Source organism: Cnephaeus nilssonii (assembly GCF_951640355.1).
Source record: "Cnephaeus nilssonii genome assembly, chromosome: 7".
NCBI classification, from domain to species: domain Eukaryota; kingdom Metazoa; phylum Chordata; class Mammalia; order Chiroptera; family Vespertilionidae; genus Cnephaeus; species Cnephaeus nilssonii.
In genome coordinates this window covers 56,728,050-56,745,022 of record NC_137078.1, presented here as the reverse complement: position 1 = coordinate 56,745,022, position 16,973 = coordinate 56,728,050, and the positions used below count along the sequence as shown (strand labels likewise).

General features: G+C 41.7%; 1 protein-coding gene across 2 annotated transcripts in view; it reads left to right on the top strand.

The window, feature by feature from the left end:
• Positions 1-16,973, top strand: part of PDE4B (phosphodiesterase 4B) — a gene marked incomplete at its 5' end in the record, with an annotated part of 436,891 nt that overhangs the window by 337,302 nt on the left and 82,616 nt on the right. The window lies entirely within an intron of this gene.

The window sequence follows — 16,973 nt, the reverse complement described above, 5'->3', positions numbered from 1 at the left end:
TTTCAAAATCTGTAATGCCAATCTGGATCACCATCTGCACAAAAAGAAAATTGGGCTTATGAAATAGCTGTTTCATTCTCTCAAGCTATATGACTATCTCTCTAGGAGGCAAAGGCGACATCTCTGGAGCTCTCCATGTGCTGGCTTTGGAAGGTCAGTCCCACCAAAAGAACCAGCTGTGACTTCCTTTCCATCCCTGCATTGCCGGTAGAGGCTCATGCTAAGAGAGGCTCAGTTCTGTGAAGTAAACACTCACCTTAAGTGAGGTACTGGGAGAAGCTTTCCATGTCTTTGTACAGCTGGGAAGACAGGCAGTCAGAGGCAACAGCTCCTTCACATCTCCATGCAGAGTGCCCCGCTCTGACAATGAGCCCTTCAGCTCTCTAAGCGTGCCAGTTCTAGGCCATGTGTGTGCACACATGTGCATGCTGGCTCATTAAGTTTTTATCCCAGGGGAAAATAGGGTTCTTCCATGCTTTTTTGTCAACACAATAGGGCTCTGTTTTCACTGACCTTATTTTTGATTGTTTCTTCATCTCCAGTTTAACCAGTTTCTCTCTCTTCATCCACCTCTGATGGGCCTCTCTCTCCATGCCCCTCAAACTTCCAAACCACCTTACTTACAGTCCTTTTCACATTACTCAAAAACTTACCTATGAAGAGCCTCCTACAATTAGTCCTGACTGTTGCAATAATTTCCCGCTCAATTTACATTACTGGACTGTTCATGAAACAGCATCATAGTACTTTATGCCATGAGTATTAGTCTTCCTACCTTATTTATTCATTTGTTCAGGTTTTTTTGTGTATTCCTTAAACTACAATTTTTATTGTAGCCTGTCCCTGAGCCAATAGGAAAGGGAAGTACTAATGTGAATAAGATGCAAGGTCTGGTCTTGAGATTACATCATCTGGAAATAAGACTCTAGAGCAAAAGCTACGTGAAGATAAGGATCATAACAGTCAGGATTCTCTAGAGACACAGAACCAGTGGGAGACTATACATATATATGTATATATGATTTACTTAAGGATTTGGCTCACACCGTTGTGGGGGCCAGCAAGTTTGAAACCTATAGAGCAGACTGGGAGACTGGAGTCATGAAGCAGAATCTGTTTTTTTCTGAGAAAACCCAGTTTTTGCTCTTAAGACCTTCAACTGATTGGATGATGCCCACCAACACTAAAGGTAATCTCTGTTACCTAAAGTACACTGATGGTAAATGTTAACCACATCTATCACAGCAACACATAAAACTAATCAACACATAAAACCAACCAACCAACCAACCAACAAACAAAAAACCTGTCTTGGGAATCAGACCACAATTAATGCTCAGCTCTAATACAAGTAAAATATAGAAGATTTAGGAAAATAAAAATCTCTATATTCCTTCTTAGTGAGTGAGACTTTACTTCAAAACATGCTAAAATAATCATTCCTTCTGGCTCACAAAATTATTTTGAAAACCACATAGTACTTTTGAAAGACCAGAAGGGCAACATGTTGGCATTGTGAGCAGCCTAACAGTACCCAGGAATTGGCAGCACGTCTGCTAGACAAGTTGGTGACATCACAAATGCATCACCATTCTTGTCTTGTTTTGTTTTTAATATATTTTTTATTGATTCCAGAGAGGAAGGGAGAGGGAGAGAGAGAAAGAAACATCAAAGATGAGAGAGAATCATTGATCTGCTACCTCCTGCATGCCCCCACTGGGAATTAAGCCCGAAACCAGGGCATGTGCCCCTGGTTCAACCACTGAGCCATGCCAGCTGGGCTGCATCACCATTCTTCTCACCATTGTCTCTACAGAGTAGCCATGAGAGGCAAGTGCTGCAGCTTTACAAGAAGGCTGGTCAATTTGTGCCCCATGTTGGAAACCATAATTGATTATTTTAAACTCAATTGAGAGAAATATCTCAAAAATAGATTAATTTTTGGCCGGAAATATCTTGCAGAGAGGGGTAAGAGTGAAGTGGGAATCCTCTTTATGTATGTTGCTTATTTCCATAGAATGGGAATTCGAATGTCACCCAGATTCACCAGGTCATCCTTGAGAGTCCTTCTTTCTCAAGCTTGAATTTTTAAACCTCATCTCCACTCCCCACCCCCCACCCCCCACCCCCACCCCTGAGTCCTTTGTTTCTGTCACTGAGAAAGCATTTATTCAGAGATGCCTTCAACCCCTTTGGAGGGCACATTTACACCAGGCAACTCTCCACACCCTGCCATTAGCCTTGTATTTCCCACAGTTCTAAGCTTCTGCTGTCCCCTCTATTCCTGCATCTCAGTAAAATCCCGGGGCAATCTAACCCAAAGGCACCTGGCTCCTCTAACCGCCTCCAGCCTGGAATATCTTAGATCTGTGATCCTGCCTTCAAGGTGCAATTTCTTCCTTACCCTCATTTATCTTTTGATAAAGAACTACCCTCAGCGAATTACTGAACTGAACCTACTGTTGATTCTTTTGGAATTTAAGGAATTAGCTTCTCACCATTGTCTTTTCCCCCAAATCTCAGCTTTCCTTCAGGTCTTGAGTAACTTGTTTACCTTGAATTATAGAAACACTTATCTCTATCTCCCCGTTTTCTGCAGCAGTGGAATGCGCTTCTCTTCCATTTCCTCCTCAAGTGTCTGTAGAGGGAATTCACTCCAGCCTTTAGCAGGAAATGGTGTTGGGGAAACATTCCCTCTTGATCACTCTGAGCTGCCAGAGCCCAGAGCAGATGCAGGTTATAGTGGGTGGAACTCAGAGGAGAGATGTTTGCCTCAGTGAGCCATTTAACCCATTAGAGATTTGGCAGGAAGTGGAATGGGTTTCCCTTGGGAGCGGTTCATTCTGCATTCCCCGGCTGGAAAAACACTTGTCTAGACAGATGTAGAAACTTTAACATGGGATTCTGTCATTCAGGGGAAGGGTGGACTCAATTTTGATATTTTCCCTGCATTGTGAGTATATATGATAGAAGGGGTTTGGTAAGTCCGTTTTAACGCTACGCTGACCCCAAAGCGATTTCTTTGTTTCCAAAGAGCTCACTATAAAACAGGGGTGAGGGACCTTTTTTCTGCCAATGGCCATTTGGATATTTATACCATCATTCGTGGGCCGTACAAAATTATGGACTTACAAATTAGCCTGCTATATTTGGTCAGACATTTAATTAACTCACCCCTAATGCCTTGGCAGGGCCAGACCAAATGATTTTGCAAGCCGCATCCATGTTCCCCACCCCTGCAAGCATTTGTTTCAACTACAAGCCATGGGGGAGAAGTGTTAAGATAATATGAAACCCCTACTAAGTACCACATTTGCTATTAGAAACAACAATGAGATTTTTTTCATTATCAACAAACCTTTATGAAGTCAATATTATAACACACTTTTGTAAACTAATGAAACCATGCCTCAATGAGGGCAACTAGTATAAAGACACTGAGCTAGTAAGTAACAGAGCTAAGATTTGAAGCTTGGTTTCCTTGGCTCCAAAGCTTATATACTTGGCACCAGCCCTCTGTACTATCATGTAAATACAAGTGCCACAGGTACCTGTCTTAAAGGTACATACACCTTGGGATGATGTTTATAGCTGCTGCTCTATTAACACTCAGTTTTCTCTGGATAATATCCTCCTATTTCTGTGCTACATTTCATCTGTTCTTGTCTCCAGTTTCTAAAACTAGAGAGAATTTAGAAGAAAATATGCTTCGAGCCCATTGTTTACCCTCAGGGAAATAACTGAGCCAAAAGGGAGGTGGTGGTGTCTTCTCTTCCAGGGAGAAGTCCCCTTCCCTGAAAGGTGTTTCTCTGGGGTATTGAGTAGGACATCCTGGCAGGGGAAGGAGGCATGGGAGAATTTTAGGACATCGCAGAGCAGTGGGAGACTTATCTCCAGACTTTACTCATGCTTAACAGATAGCCCCAGCCTCTGACATCACAGCAGAGTTAGATTTCAGATCTATAGTGAAACTGGGGTGTGACTCGCTCGAACACAAGGAGGCAGCTGTCCAATTCTAGGCTAGTTCTGGAAAGTCCCATTTTGAATAATTTGCTTCTTATGATGTTTTGTTCAAGTTACCTACCTCAAATGAAACTCTGTGACTTAAGTGAAAGAGCACTGGGCTGGAACTCAGGAAACTGAAATTCAGTACCGGTACCAACCAGGTGTGTGACCTGAAGTACATCTTTTTTAGCCTTAGAGTTAGTCACCTTTGTTTTTAATTATTTTGAGTCTCTGAGGCTAGAATCCAATCTTACAGAGCCAGCAGATGGCTCCTGGCCCAGAAATGGTGGTTTGTGGGTACTGGGATGGATAATTTTTTGTTAGAAAAGAACTAGTCCCTGAGCTTGTTACTGGTGAATCTGGAGTTCAAGCCCAAGTCTCATTGGTCTGGCTCTGAAATCTGGGCTTCTTCTACCCCTTCCCACGCTGGCGTTAGGCCATGTTATTGTTGCGTAACACGATGTATCTTTATTATTTTCCTAATCCTTGTCAGCCTTGTAGTTGGTACAGTTCGTTAGCAACAGGTCATCAGAGCTTCTGAGCACTGAAGAAACACACGTGAGTGGGATGTGGCCCCTCACCTAAGCTTGAGAACATTCGTATGGGGGAGTCTGGAACCAGACTGCCTGGTTAGATCCCATTGTCACTGCTTAGTAGGCGAATTACTTCTCAAACCTTCTCTGTAGCTTAGGCTATTCCTCCTCATTTTCTTCATTTTTAATACCTTCCTTTTAGAGTTGTTATGAGGATTAAATCCGTTATTCCCTATAAAACCCTTAAAATAGTGCCAGTCATACAGTAATGACTGAATGCATAGTTGTTATTATTACTATTATACAGTATATGTTTGTTAGCCCCCTCATGCCAGAAGTCTTGGAAAGTTGCAACTGGGTTTTGCTCATTGGCACTTAATAAATGTTTGCTGGATTCAATTATTCAACAACTATTCACAATGCCTGCACTATGTGCAAAGCCCTTTGCTAGATCCTTGGTAGATGCTAACAACCTACTTAGGAAAAGTCACTGTGTTTTGGAGCTTATATGTAATTTTTCCTTTCAATATTCTTGAGTGTGTGTGTGTGTGTGTGTGTGTGTCCCTTGCTTCCAAGGGGTTAAGGAAAGAACTGGACTGGAAGGAAAATATTCTACATATATAATTATTGATTTAATCAGCTGAGCCATTTGGAGGAAGTGGGATTAACAGTAGGCCAATGGGAATGTGAGAGCCTTTCTTCAAGTAGAAACTTCTTTTAGAACTCTGATGTTAGACAAGAGAGTACTACCTACTCTTCATGGGTTTTCTGTCAGATAGAGAGAGAACACCTCATTCACTCACCCTTTGTTCATTCATTAATTCACTCTGAAAACATCTAGAGCAAGCATGTCAAACTCAAAGGCTAACACGGGCCAAATAAACAAGGTTTAAGTTTATGTGGGCCGCAAAAAAACAAAAGCTTCAATTTTCATAGGAACGGAGGTTTATTTCGTGATAGAGACATGCTGACTACAAAGGGCTGAAATAAATGAGTAATCATTAATATAAAATAATAGAACATTTTAATAAAAATTAATATTTTCTTGAACATTAACTTATCAGACACTGAATAACTGCATAAATTAATGAATATAATGCAAATAAACCTATTTTTCTTGTTCTTCGAAAGCGAAATATTTCCTGTTTTGCACACCAAACAAGTCAGTCCAAGACTAATGATGTGGCAATCAGCTGCTGAAATATTCACTGCTAGTATTAGTGGAGAGAAATGGCACGCCTGCGCATAAGGCGCATAAGAGAAATGAATGCAACATGATTATAATAATCTGTCATTAGCGAACATTTTAGTTTGTTATTAATAATTATGTGTAACAGGATATTGTAAAAATTAATTATGACATTTTTATTAAAACGTTTCTTACATACCATTATAGTGGCTGGACCTCAAAAGTATTCATTGTGAGCCACATGTGGCCCGTGGGTCGTGAGTTTGACATGCTTGAAGTGAATACCCCTACACAGATCAGGCATGGTGTTGGGCAATGGGTGTACAAGAATGAAAGAGACAGTTTCTTCTCTGGAGGAACTCACAGTCTTGTGGGGCAGACAAATATACATGGATATATAATACAGTGTGATAAGAATGTGCCTGAAGCATGAATGTGCTCTGGTCACACAGAGGAAGGCAGGTAACTAGGAACAGGATCCAATCCCAGGTACAAATAACACTCTGTACTGTATTGTGCCTAGGATATTTATAAAGGAGTTTTTATTGAATTTTTGAAAATTAGTACTTTTCATACATGGCCCATTCATTATACAGCTGAGTGTTTTGAGTCATTTCAACTTAAATCAGCACATTCACTGAGCACCTATTATACGTAAGTGGATGAGGAGAATACAAATTACTTTTGACCAGGGCCACTAACACCAGGGAAGTATAGGAGATATGATTTGAACTATCCTTGAAGAAGGGATAAGATTTCAAAAGGCAAAGGTGAGAAATACCATCTAGGAAAGCAGATAATGCTCAGACAAAGGCATAGTGGCTCAAAGAGTACAGACTGAGTTATTGGAACAATAGTCATCCCAAGGGATTCATAATGAAGAGACAGGCTGGGGTGTAGGTGTGGGAGAGATTAAGCAGGAAAGATGGGCAAGAAAATAATAGAGGGCTTTGTATACCTAGCACAGGAGTTGAGCTTTTATTTTATGAGCAGGAAGGGGCTACTGAAATTTGTTCAACAGGGGAGGCATTATCAGAGTTTTGCTCCTCGGGATGGTTAATGTGGTTTAGGCTCTGTTAACAGAAAACAGTGCCAGGCTCAGAATCAGAAAACATGAAAGAGAATTTCAGTTCATCCATCTGATCAGCTGTGTGATCTTGAGCAAGTTGATAACCCTTTCTGAGCTTTATTTTAGCCTCTTCACACAGTAAGGAAGATGAAAGCTCAAAAAAAAGAGCAGCCACAGCAACAACAACAACAATGTTTTTCATTGATCATTAATTCCTGTGCAGCATTAGGCTGGTCCATGGTTGGCAAGCTGAGCCTCGCAAGCCACATGCGGCTCTTTGGCCCCTTGAGTGTGGCTCTTCCACAAAATACCACGGCCTGGGCGAGTCTATTTTGAAGAAGTAGTGTTAGAAGAAGTTTACGTTTAAAAAATTTGGCTCTCAAAAGAAATTTCAATCATTGTACTGTTGATATTTGGCTCTGTTGACTAATGAGTTTGCCAACCACTGGGCTAGGCCATCTCTACATAATGTTTAAGCCTCAAAACAACTGTGTGAGTTCTTAAAAAGTTAAAAATAAATTTACCATATGGCCCACCAATTTCACTCTAAGACAGCGATGGACAACCTTTTGAGCTTGGTGTGTCAAACTTCGCCAAAAAACTGAGCATAACACGGGTAGTGTGTCACTTTGAGGGAAAAAAATTTTTTTTCGCAAATGTTTCATCCTCAGGAGCAGCAAATGTTTCATCAGAAATGGCTACGCGTGTCAGTGCTGACACGCGTGTCATAGGTTCGCCATCACTGCTCTAAGGTATTTTTCTACACAAGAGAACTGAGGACATATATCCACATAAAGTCTTGAACACAAATATTCTTAGCAGCGTTTTTTATAATAGCCAAAAAGTAGAAACAATCCAACTGTTGTTCAACTGGTGAGTAGATAGATAAAAAGTGGTACATCCATACAATAAAATATTATTTACAGTAAAAAGGAACAAAATAAAGATGTATACTATGTTCAACATGGATGAACCTCAAAAATATTATTCTCAGGCAAAGAAGCCAGACATGAACTACCATAAAATGTATGATACTTACATGAAATATCCAGATAAAGTAAAGATATGCAGACAAAATTGGGCAGCAGCAGGAGACAGGTGTTACCAGTAAAGGTGCATGAGGGTGATTTTAAAAGTGTTTAAGCTGATTTATGGTCATGGTAGCACAACTTAGTAAATCTACTAAAAATCATTTTCTTATACTTGAAAAGGTGAAACATGTCTCAATAAAGTTATTTTAAAACAAAAGCAACTGAGGGTATGTGGGAGCAGGGTGAAGGGGATCAATGGGGGGAAGAAGAGGGGACATCTATAATACTTTCAACAATAAAGATAAATTTTAAAAAACTGTATGAAGTAGGGACTGCGTTTTTTTTCAGACACTATTAAAAGCTGTAATGGTTTTTCTTTACTTTTTAGTTTTAATTTTTCAATTACAATTTATTTTCAATATTATTTTGTATTGATTCTAGATGTACAACACCTGATATTTCCAGTACCCACCTGGCACCATACATAGTTATGTCAATATTACTTACTATATTCCCTATGCTGTATTTTACATGCAGTAGGGACTGTTCTTATTTCACTTTAAAGATGAGGATACTGACCATCCCAAAAGTAGAGAAGTCATGGGTGTGTTAACTCACTTTATTTTGGTAATCATTTCATAATATATATGTGTGTGCAAATCATATCACTTACATAATGTGATATATCTATTATATCTCAACTAGAGGCCCAGCGCATGAGATTCATGCATGGGAACAGTCCCTAGGCTTGGCCTGCATGATCAGGGCTATTTTCCCCGCCCTCCGCCACCACCCACGCCCGGTTCCCTGTTTGCCATCAGGCAATCAAAGCCTGCCGGCCAGGGGGAGGAACAGAGAGGTTGGCTGTTCCCATCTGCTTGCTGGCCCTGCTCCCTGCTGCCGGTCGCCCTCTGTGTGTGGGGTGACCGGCAGGGTGGGGGCCTTGGCCTGGCGCCACCCACGTCTGACGCCACCCACCCCTGGCTCCCCGTTCCCCATCGGGCGATTGGAGCCTGCCTGCCGGGGGAAGGGACCAAGAGGTTGGCCAGCAGGCCCCTATTGGGCGATCAGGGCCTGTGGGCTGGGGGCAGCTCCTACATTGAGCATCTGCCCCCTGGTGGTCAGTGCACATCATAGTGACCGGTTACTCCACGTCCGGTCGATTTGCATATTACCCTTTTATTATATAGGATAAAGCTACTATTATAAATAGTAGCCACGGGCATGGGCACCAGATTAGGCAGAAAAAAATTTGAATCCTAATCCACTACTTTTGGGGAAGAAAAGTAGTGGATTAGGATTCAAATTTTTTTCTGCCTAATCTGGTGCCCATGCCCATGGCTACTGTTCATACTGCACCCTTCCTTATGTCACAAAGGTGTTCAGAGAATTAAATTAATCATGAGATCCATGTTTGGTCACATTATGCACAGAGCAGGTGTGTGGTGGTCTCCTAGAAAAGCTTAGCTGATTTTGATTGGCCACCTTTGGCCAAATGGATTGGAGGAGCTTGAGAGGAGACCAAGAGAAGGGCGGGACAGTGGTCCAGCCTGGAAGTTCCAGCAGCCTGCCCAGGGTACTGTCCAGAGGAGAGAACAGAATATGGAGAAGGGAAGCCCAGCTAGGGTTATGCTCTTACTCCTCACATATTTTAACTTCTCTAAACAAACATGTAGGACTCTTGGCACTATTATGAGAAAAGACAAAGAACAGAGGTCTTTCTTTCCCTCAGCAAACAGCTGACACACGTTCCATCATAAATTTTGTAATTCAGGATGTAAAACCAAACTCAACAACCCAGCCCAGCCAGAGGTTAAATAAATAAGTGCTAAATAAATAAATGTCGATTTTGTTTTCTTTGCCATGAGTCTCCGTAGAATGTGCCACGTGTGTCTGTTCATTCTACTAGTCAGTTTTTCTTTCTGTGTAAATTGGGGGGGAATGGCCAGTTGAAATTTTGAAGAGTTGAAACTTTTTGTATGTTTTGTTTTGCATTTTCCCATCATGAGCACCATCGTGAATGATAATTCTGAATCACAGGTGAGAGCTTGCACGTAACATCTCATCTTTTATTTTGAAATGTTGTTAAAACACAGAAGACAGAATCATGTCCCTACACAGCCTTGGCAGATGAAGGACTAAGTGACTATTTAGTGTTTTTCTTGAGTTACTTCCTATGACTGATACTTAGTGACCCAGATGTGTCTGCCACATGGCGAAACTTTATTATTAATAAATCCACGTTCCTCCAAAACAAACAAGGCAGCATGGTGAATAGTGGTGTTTGCTCTGTATACATTTGAGTAGGTTTTTCATCATTTCCAAGGACCAAGGCCCTGGTGCTTCCCATTGCACTGTTGAAAAAATAAATGTGAGAATTCAGTTTGCCTATTTTGGCAACATAAACATGAAACCATTTGTGGTCATGAAGTCAGGACTCCTCATTCCACAGGGCTTGGTAGCAGTGGATGGGCTGTGCGGTTCCTTAGGGAGGACAATATTGAATCTGGAAGTGCATAGGACCTAGGACATGTGGTGAGGAGAATATTCAGAACAGCTCCTGGTTTTATGCCATTCAGTCTTTGAGTCACAGTCCCCAAAGAGCCAGAAAAATTCAGTATATGTCTGGCATAGCCATTAAGTTTTCAGGTCTGAAGAGGCTTGGGCATAGTAAATCTTAAAAGAAGTAAAACTAATAATGCCAGCTCTCTTAGCTGTAAAGAGAACTCAACCAGTCACAACTCATTCAAGATCCCTTTGCTGAATACTGACGGCGTGTATAGCCCCGTCCCAAACACTATGAACAATATTAAATTAGAACCCCAGTTCTCAAGGAGGTAACAATGAGTGCAGCTGGGGGTGAAGTTTAAATGTAAGACATTTACCATTTAAATAACAATGAAAGTGATATGTGGTTGTTTCTTCCTCAGGGAAACCTTTCAGGGCTGCCCCACCTCCACCACTTGGTTGCAGCTTCATCTCTGAACCCCCATAAATTTGCTCTAACTCAGAATCCTAGCATGGAAAGGCCACTTTAGTTTTGGAGACAGAAATTTTTACATCTAAATCCCATATTACCAATGTATTTAATGGATTGTAAACTTTCCAAGGGTAAGTCTGTTCCAATATTGTATATATCAGATATTTAGTAGGCACTTATGAATATTTGATGTTGAGCACGTGAATGAGCTGTGTAACTCTAGCAAAGCTAACCTCTGAGTTCAGAGTTCCTTGTGATGACACAGGAGTAATCTCATCTACCTCATAGGAGTTGAGAGGTTGCTAGAGTAGTGCTTGAGAATGGAAATCTTGGAGCCTCATTTGCCTGGGCCCAAATTCTGGCCTGTCATTTATTAACTCTACTAGATGCCTGGTGCACAAAATTTGTGCACTCAGGGGGGTCCCTCATCCCAGCCTGTGCCCTTTCGCAGTCCAGGAGTCCTCAGAGGATGTACAACTGACAGTGGGGAGTGGACCTAAGCCGGCAGTCGGACATCCTTAGCACTGCCGCGGAGGCGGGAAAGGCTCCCACCACCACTGCTATGCTCATCAGCTGTGAGCCTGGCTTCTGGCTGAGCGGCACTTGCCCTGTGGGAGCACACTGACCACCAGGGGGAAGCTCCTGTGTTGAGCATCTGCCTCCTGGTGGTCAGTGCACATCATAGTGACTGGTGGACTGGTTGACTTTCTGCCCCCTGGTGGTCAGTGCATGTCATAGCGAGCGGTTGGGCGGCCTTAGAGTATCATTAGCATATTATGCTTTAATTGGTTGAATGGACAACCAGATGACTGGACACTTAGCATATTAGTCTTTTATTATATAGGATAGTGTTGAATAAGTAACTTGCTTTTGCTTCAGTTTCCCAAACTAACAAGTAAAGATAATAATACTATCTACCTCTTAGATTTGTTATGAGGGTTAAATCAATTAGGGCCAGGGCCTGGTGCATAGTATGTGCTGTGAAAATATTTGTTAAATAAAAAAATAAATAGAAAATGGATTTGCAGTGAGAACTTATGAGTGTTGATGTTATAAAATGCTTACGATAGTCTGGTATAAAAGATGCTGAATAAATGTTAATTCAAGGGAATTTATGTTTCATCTCTATTTCCTAAGCCAGTGCCTGGCTCACAGTAACAGCATAAAATGGAATATAATTATTAAGTGAGTGCTACAGGGTTTCTGAGGATCATGAAGACCTTGTGGGTTGGAAATATGGGAGGTGTTTCATCAGGACAGGGAATTAAAGTTGGATTTGGGTTTGGAGTTAGATGGGGCAAGGATTGCACAGAGGAGGCATGTAATCTGCACAAAACGGGAGGAAGGAAAGATCCCATCACAGTCATGAGATACTCCATCATCAACAGAACTTGGCACCACTTTCTGGGAGAATAATTTGTCATGGTCCAGCTTTATAAGTGAGTTTGGCCAAAGTTCTGCTTCAGTTCTATGGTTTCAACTGCTCAGGTTAACACTTTGATGACTGCTTATTTATTCACTCATTTACTGAACAAGGATTATGTAGATCCCATTGTGTGTCAAGTATTTTGTTAGGTAATGATGAATAAATAGAAATGGACCTCATTCCCTTTGGACCAGGAGGGAGAGACAGACTATAAACAAGAAAATAAACAAATTTGGATAAGTGTTTTGAAGGGTAGTAAGAGGGCACAGAGGTAGAAAATAATGGGAGGGGAAAGGAGGTTGTATAACTAGAAAACAAGAAAAGGTCTCTCTAAGGAGGTGACATTTCACCTGAAGCCAGAAAGATAAGAAGGAAAAGGGGGACCATTCCAAATCAGAGAAACAGAATGTTCAAAGGCCTTGAGTTTGAGGCATTTGAGAAAGAAGTGAGATTGGAGAGAATGGTAGAAAATAGGGATGGGGATGGGCAGGGGCCAGATCTTATAGGGCTATATTAAAGAAATCAATAAGACATGAAAATATTTTTTAAAAAATAGAGGGGATGTTATATAACATTTTAAAGCTCACTCTGACATCAGCATTGATAATAAGTTGAATTGGATGAGATCGGAAGTGAGAGGAATGTTGAAGCAGTCTAGGTAAAAGGTGATGTTTGCTTAGTCTAGGATAGTAAAGAAGCAGGGATGAAGAGAAGTGGACAGCACTGGGATACATTTTGGAGATAGAATAGACAAGACTTACTATTGGAATAGATGGGAAGGATAAAGATACAAACATTAAAAGAAAGAAAAAAATCACGAATGAAATCCAGGCATCTGACTTGAGCCATTGTATGGATGTTGAATACGATTAGAAGAGGAAATTTTGGAGAGTGGGGTGATGCATCCTAAAAGAGATGCCATGTAGTCTAGGAAAGGTGAGGCTAAAGATCTAAATTTGGAGTTTTCAGTATATACATTGTGAATAAAGCCATGAGCATGAGTGATAGTGTAAAGGAAGTTTACAAATCCAGGACCTTATCCATGGAAAAGGGCAACATTCAGAAATTGAGTAGAGAAGGAGAACATTGTAAAGAAGACTGAGGTGGAATGATTAAAGAGGTTAGAGAAAACTCTGAAGAGTGTGGTGTCATAAACTGGAGAGAGGCGGGGTTTTTGGAGAAGTAGATAGCCACCAGCTGTGTTGAAGTACATTGAGGATGGAAAAGTGACTGCTTGATTTGGTAACATCTGTGTCATTAATGATCTGGACAAGAGCAGATTTATAGGACTCACAAGGGCAGAAGCCAGATTCAGAGTGGGCTGAACACTTGAGGATAGTGAAGCATGTTTGCATGTTGATGAAAAAAATTCAGAAAGAAGAAGAGCTTACTGATGGGGTATAATTAAAGGGACAAGGGAGAAACCAAGATGGTGGCATAAGGTAAACACCTATACTGCTGCCTCACACAACAATTTTAAAACTCCAACTGGAAGACAGAGCAGACATCGTCCAGAACCACCAGAAAGCTGGCTGAGTGGAAATTCTACAACTAGAAGGAAAGAGAAAAGGACACCGAGACTCAGGAGCTGTGGAGGTGTGGAGACCCGTGTGCGCAGAAAGGGCGGGCAGCTGAATACGCGGCAGGCTTACTTGCGGCGCGAGGAGAGGGCAGGCAGCAAACCTGTGGCTAGGTTTCTCGTGCAGGAGGAAAACAAAACCTCCCGACTGCACTGAAATCCAGCTCCGGGTGAGACTTTGGGTACCAGACTCATTCAGGGAGAAACTGGACTGTCTGGCAGCGGGCAAAACTCGATAGCAGCCTTCTCTCAGAGGTGCTTGCAGCCATTGCCACGGGGCACTGAGACACAGGGCCCTCTTAGGGCGGGGCTGACAGGAAACCAAGGCTGTCTGCTCCACCCTGAGACTCCACCCCATCCAAGCTGAGCACAGAAGCCTTCCCAGCGGAGACACTGCTGATCCTCACAACCAATTGGTCTGGAGGTCAACTCCCCGCAGTGATACCAACAACAAACAAGGTTTAACCATAACAAGACTGCACACACAGCCCACAAAGGGGTGCACCAAGAGTGTCCACCTCAGTTAACTGGGAAGGCTGAGCCACTGGGCCCTGCTAGGACACCTAGCACACAAAGCAACTCCATCAACTCAGGGAAGCAGCTAAAATGCAGAGACAAAGAGGCAGACCACAATTGAAGGAAATGGAGGAAAGCAAAAGACTGGATATAGAGTTCAAAACCACAGTTATAAGGTTTTTCAAGAATTTCCTAGAAAAGGCCGATAAATTTAACGAGACCCTTGAGGATATGAAAAAGGATCAACTAGAAATTAAGCATACACTGACTGAAATAAAAAATATTATACAGAGACCTAAAAGCATACTAGAGGATCGCAAGAATCAAGTCAAAGATTTGGAATACCAAGAAGCAAAAAACACTCCTCTGGAAAAACAAAAAGAAAAAAGAATACAAAAAGTTGAAGATAGTGTAAGAAGCCTCTGGGACAACTTCAAGCATACCAACATCAGAATTATGGGGGTCCCAGAAGAAAAGAGAGAACAAGATACTGAAAACCTATTTGAAGAAATAGTGACCGAAAACTTCCCTCACCTGGTGAAAGAAATAGACTTACAAGTCCAGGAAGCACACAGAACCCCAAACAAAAGGAATCCAAAGAGGACCACACCAAGACACATCATAATTAAAATTCCAAGAGCAAAGGACAAAGAGAGAATATTAAAAGCAGCAAGAGAAAAACAGTTAGTTACCTACAAGGGAGCACCCATATGATTGTCAGCTGATTTCTCAACAGAAACTATGCAGGCCAGTTGGGAATGACAAGAAATATTCAAAGTGATGAATAGCAAGAAACTACAACCAAGATTACTCTACCCAGCAAAGCTATCATTCAGAATTGAAGGTCAGATAAAGAGCTTCACAGATAAGAAAAAGCTAAAGGAGTTCATCACCGCCAAACCAGAATTATATGAAATGCTGAAAGATATTCTTTAAGAAGAGGAAGAAGAAGAAAAAGACAAAGATTAAAAATTATAAACAACAAATACGTATCTATCAACAAGTGAATCTAAAAACCAAGGAAATAAAAAATCTGATGAACAGTAATAACTGGTGAATATAATAGAATCAGGGGCATAGAAAGGGAGTGGACTGACAATTCTCAGGGGAAAAGGGGAGTGGGGGGTGCAGGAAGAGACTGAACAAAAAGCATACACCTATGGATGAGGACAGTGGCGGGGGTTGGGGGGTAAGGGCAGAGGGTGGGGTAGAAACCTGGTGGAGGGGAGCTATGGGGGGAAAAAAGAGGAACAATTGTAATAATCTGAACAATAAAGATTTATTAAATGAAAGGGACAATAGTAGAGGAAGTTAAGGCCAATGGGTTCTAGTATGCAGGTTGAGGGATTGGCTTTTGGCGGGAGCAGGGATGCCTCCTCAGGCAAAATAGGGAAGAAGAAGAAAATGAGTTTAGACATAGGAAATCATCATCATTATTGCTAATACTTATCAATAGTTACTGTGTGCCAAGTAATCTTCTAAATAATTTTCATTTATTTTCAAACTCATGTAACCCTCATACTCATATGAGATAGGTCTGTACACATAAGTTTTCAAAACAGGTAGTTCTTTCCCAGCTCATGGCTTAAATTGTGCATGGAGGCCCTAACCAGTTTGGCTTAGTAGACAGAGCGTCAGCCTGTGGAATGAAGGGTCCCAGGTTTGATTCTGGTCAAGGGCACATACCTTGGTTGCCGGCTTGATCCCCAGCCCTGGTCGGGGCACATGCTGGAGGCAACCAATCGACGTGTCTCTCTCACATTGATGTTGCTTTCTCTGTGTCTCTTCCCCTCCCTTCCACTCTCTGTAAAAATCAATGGAAAAATATCCTTGGGTGAGGATTAACAAAACAAAACAAGAAATTGTGCATGGGGGCAGCAGTTGGGAAGTTTAAGAAGAGAAAGGTAGAACATAGTATCACAGAAAGTCTAAGTCCTGAGTGATACTTCCAGGCAGTATTGAGAGTTCTTTTGAGATTTGAAATCATGAAATCATGAAATCATGAATAAAAAGTAAATTTACCACAAAATCAAATGGGACTTTGACAGCATTCACTAGTCATACTTCAGCAACCTGACTTAATTGATGCTTAATTGGGAACCAGGAGTAGTTCCCATTGCCAGCAGTAATCAAATACACTAGTATCCCCAGTAATATCTTAGCCCTTACTAAACTTTCATGACATTGCTTTGGAGACTTGGCCATAAGAAACCCTCTACCTACCCCTCTATCCCTCATGCCCCAGCTCAGAGGGAGGAACCACAGCCTTGATGAGAGAATGATATGTAGAATGGGCCATAGCAGCCCATCAGGATGATGACAGAAATTGGCCAGATTTGAACCTTATACCTAGAAGAGGTCCGAGCTCTGTCCCACTCTATATCACAGCTTGCCAGGTGTCTATCAGTGACAGGAGCACTTCTACCCAAGAAATCACCACTAACTTTCCCCATTGGCAAGATCTCAATAATAGAGGTCACAGAAGGCCTTTGATTGACAACAAATAGCAATAGCTAAGTGTATTGAATACTTATTCTGTATCAGGCCTTGGGCTAAGTGCTTTTATATGTAACTAGAGGCCCAGTGTACGAAATTCATGCATGGCAGGGGGTGGGGTCCCCTCAGCCCTCTCACAGTCCAGGACC